The sequence below is a fragment of the Centruroides sculpturatus genome, unplaced genomic scaffold, assembly GCF_000671375.1.
Source record: "Centruroides sculpturatus isolate CEXI.00-Female unplaced genomic scaffold, Cexi_2.0 scaffold131, whole genome shotgun sequence".
In the NCBI taxonomy this organism is placed as follows: Eukaryota; Metazoa; Arthropoda; class Arachnida; order Scorpiones; family Buthidae; genus Centruroides; species Centruroides sculpturatus.
The window spans coordinates 823,849-828,784 of NW_019384439.1; positions in this window are offsets into that span (position 1 = coordinate 823,849).

The following is a 4,936-nucleotide window of genomic DNA, read 5'->3' on the forward strand; positions in this document are numbered from 1 at the left end:
CGCCAACCAGGACGGATGACGCAAACGGTGACGTTGTACATCGTGACAACTCCAGCAAGGAGTACGTCGACCAATCGCGATCATCGACTTATTTACTGATCGAAACTATTCTAATCGTAAGAGATTCGTTTCTGGACGATTAAAAATAATTAAGTTTTGATTTACACAATATTTTATCGTCGTCCGTAAACATTTTTGTTTTTTTTTTTTTAATTTTTTTGGATTATAAACTGTCGCTGTGTAGTATATAAGGCAATGCCGCTAACATTGTAGTAAATTGCTCAATTTTATGCTTCCGAGATCTGTTAGGAGCATTGCCCCTTGTAAATAAGAACAAGTAACTGTATCGTTAATATGGCGGCATTAAATAATGTAGCAGATTTTGTGACAAAAATTTAAATTGTTAGGAAATGTTTCGAATTTATTTCTCAACAAGATTCACTTTACAGTCCAGTGATGATAAAATCCATCTATTAATATAAATAATTTTATTGCGTTTATCTAATCTAAGACGTTCTACCCATTGAATATTGTAAAATACTTATAAAATTATAATATTCAATGGGCAACTATTTGCTCTTGGAATAAAAATGGATCATATTATGCTTAATTAATATAATTTCTTTTACAAAAACATTATAGAATAAAACAAAAATCACTGTAATTATTTTTCCTTAGTATCTTAGTGAAGACTCGTATTACTAACAAAACCGGCTCTATGCACCAGCAAAGATCTCTGGCATTTCGCAAAATAGGCTAATTATATTTTTAAAAAAATAGTTTGAAAATTTTTAATTGTAAATTAACTTAAAATAAATAAATAAATTGTATTTTTCGTAGCAAATTTTGAAAAATATCAGCAGCAAAAATATACAGCCGGCCCCGGTAACTAAATACAGTCGACCCCCCTATAACACTGTTGATTATTCCTTTTTATATGAATTCCATGTTGTACGAGTCACTTAGATTTTACAAATACGTGAGCCGTTCACAGTCCGGCACACGTATTTGTAAAATCTATGTGACTCGTACAACGTGGAATTCATATAAAACGGAAAAATCTTGAACTGTTACAATATATAAAAGTGTTAATTTTGACAAACAAACCGAATTGCAACCAAATAACACGGAAACTAATTAAAATAACAAAGAATAACTTTTCGCTATTAAAGTGTTCGATCAAAGGAGAAATTCCATTTCAATACAGTAGAAACCAATAAAATACGGCATTTCGTGAAATATTTAGATATAGGCCTATATACATTTTAAAAATTTATGGTATGTGTTTATCACTGTAATTTGAAAAAATAATGTGTTTATACTATAAAAGAATTATATCAAATAATATATTATTTAAATAGTTTTACAAGTATATCTAAATATATTTATTCGAGTAAAGATAAAGAAATGGCAATGCATAAACTCAACTATGAAACGTGAATCAACACTTGGACGAATATTACAGTAAATTAATGCTGCTATTGATTTTAGAAAAAATTATTCTCAAAACTTATAGACTAAATGTCAAGAAGTAAAAATTTATAAGATTTATTTCCATGTTGGTGAAAGTTATTGCAGTGTTGTTGTTGTAGCTTATTAATTTATTATTATTAATTTTTTTAACGTTAAAGACACACAAAGAAAACATTCTCTCTGTTCGAAAAATATGAAAAAAATGTTCTCATATTACTGTTTGAGAATAACCAGAAAATGGCACTTCCTCTTAACTGTTTCTCGCCATTGTTTTATCGTACTTGGCGAAAACTTTTCTTCTCTGTTATTGATCGGTTGATATTTTCGCCGATTGAATGTTTTAAATCGGTATAAGAAAATTTATAAATCCTTTATTAAAATCACACCAAGATTGCTGAGATGATCATAATATAAGGATTTTTAAAATACAATAAATAAATATAAAATTTAAATACTACTAGACGAAAAAATTTATTATCTTAAATACAAATTAAAAAATGGACATTTATTACCATATCAAATTCTTTAGTTTTTTATGATTTGATTTTAGTTTCTGATATAAAAATGTTATTTTAAATGATACAAAAAACAAGAATTTGAAAAGCCCATAAAACTCACAATGGCGGGCTACAATTTTTATTTCATTTAAAATATAGACTATGTTCTCCACCTCAAATTGTAGTATCTTGCCCCTGTACATTATATTTTTCCTTAATAGATGATTGGCACGACTTTATCGTTAAACTGCTTTCAGGGGAAAACTTTTGCATTGAAATTACATATGAACTTTCAGTGAAAACCTGAAGTCACGTTATCAATCGGGGGCTCCCTGCCCCTAACTGATCTTAGATTTCATCTATCTAATTCCGTTCTCGAGATTAAGGAAAGACAGACGGTCGACGATGGAAATTTATGTCAACAATTTTTCAAATTGCAGCCCAACGAACACTAAAATAGTGTGGTTGAGATTACAGGACGATTTCATTTTATTCGCTAACCACTTACTATTGAAACTTTAGTAGACAATTGTTGCGTTTAGTAATTTGGCCGAAATGCATATTGTAAAAAGTTGTATGTTATTGAATAAAACATTTTTCTAAAAGTAATAATTGTCCAAAAATGTTTCAATAGTAAATGTTAGCAATAAATTTAGATTATCCCGTAATCTCCACCACACTATTTAGTGTGTTTATAGACTATTAATAATTGCAAAAAACACTCTCATTGTTTCACAATAATAATTGTCATTGGTAACTATCACTTATAAAAACCGTATTTAAAAATAATGTATATAAGAGGGTCGATAGAAGAAAATTCTCTTAAAATTCTGAACCTAATAAACTTACCATCTTCTGATATTTTAAGTTATTCGACAGCAATGCCATTCTACTGTATTGTACTTAAAAAGGCAAAAACTGAATCCAAAGTAAATGGTATCATAATTTCTACCGCCTTGTTTACAAGTTTAAAAAATATTGGAGAGGAACGCGGAACATCTAATGGGCGAAAATACCAACCGACCAATGACAGAGCACATCTTTGCCAAATACGATTTAAAAATATGCGTTGTACTGTACGTGGACGTCCGTAAAAAGCACTTGCTTCCCCCGGGATCGAATAAAAAATGTCACAAATTATAATCGTAAAACTGATAACTTGAGATATGTAACCTCGATCCTCAACCTTGGGACGTTTTGTCTGTGTTTTTATGTTGATGCAATATGGTATTCTATAATCTACTTGTGGGAAGAACCCCCAAACAAATAATTACATCAATAAATTTTTATTTATCTCCAAACTTTGTCGCTTCTACGACATATTTAAAAAGTTAAATCTGAAATGAGTTATGTTAAATTTGGTTAAAAGTATGCAAGTATTGCTTATTTGTAATGTTCCATTGTTATCTTTGTGAGTCATGAAAACTAAATAAATAATCTTTAATACAAAGTAATCGTTCAACAATGAAAAATACGCGTATCACAGAAGAAAACTTTAGCATCAAAATTTTGCCCAATATAAAATTTAAAATACATCACTCCCCTACTTACAATTAATTTGACCACACGTCTATAATTTAAATTTCGTGTGGATTCTTAAGTTCTCTTGATGCTCGTGCAGTGAGGTCTTTGGCCTGTAATAAATAATAAATGTGAGCCTATTTCTATCGTATCGTCATCTTTCGTTTAGCAAAAATTCTGAGAGTCCGTTGCTGCTGAGGTGACGTCGAAGTCGGTAATGTTGGAGAATGTGGCGTTTTTAGCCATCGTTTACAATTTTTAGTAACTTTTACTATTAGTGCTTCACCAATATGACTATAATTATGACGATCTAAAATTTGTGGGATAGTTTTAAGTTTCATGGGTACTACAATGAGCAAGAAGGAACTTCAAACTGTCCACAAGTTTCCAGAGAAGGTTCATGTATTTTCCCGTAGCGTAGCACCGCCATTAAGATACTGCATGAACTACGGAACTGCAGAATTGAGAATATAAGTGATTTTGAAATTACTAATAGAAATTAGTTCATAACGTCCACTTTGTTAGTAATTATAGTTTAAAATATAAAAACTCTACAGAGTATTTTCAATAGTTTTTACACAAGTTTAAATTTTTTCTAACGTAAAGAAAAAAGCGTGCTACATGCATGGTGGGAAAATATCTTTTATTAAAACTGATAAAAATTTAAAGTAAAATTAAGAAAACCTGAATATATCTTATTATTACTTTGTTTTAGAAAATAATTGGCTAAATTGGCTTCTGTAATTGTACTAATATTCCTTTGTTATAGTTCAAACACTGCAAGACTGGAATAAAGTATGTCATAAAAATGTGATACAAAATAACAAATTCTATAATACATAATAAACTACATATATTACATAATTTATTACTTTGTATCACATTATATACCCTTGTGCAATTTTTATGTATTTAAAGAGTTTTCAAATAATTTTAAAACGTTCCTTTCCTCGCATTCAATTTTGGAACATATTAACCTGAAGATGATCTCCTATGCACGTGTAGATCGAAAGTGTTTGTTTTTTTTATATGCATTAAATTATGCTGGAATTTCATTTGTAAGATTCAAAGATTTGCGTTTTTTGTTCCACTGTTATAAGTATTTCCTGATAAATAATATCACCATTTAATTCATAAAGTAGTCCAAAATATTCACAGAATACAGTAGAGCCTCGATTATCCGACCGTCCTAGTCGGCAAATTTCAAATGTCCGCTAGTGATGTGGCGCTACAATATTTGGCTATGTCTGGCTACTTTAATATTATTTTTACGTGTTTTAGCTGGCAACACTCATTCGACCATCAAAGGGAGCCAGTATTTAAACGAAGCTTAATTTTCTAATTTTTAACGATACAATAGAGACGATTTTTATTTTAAAAAAATTTTTGTTAGGCTTAACATCGAGAAAATTCAACGCGAAGCGACACAATAGCGATATACTAAT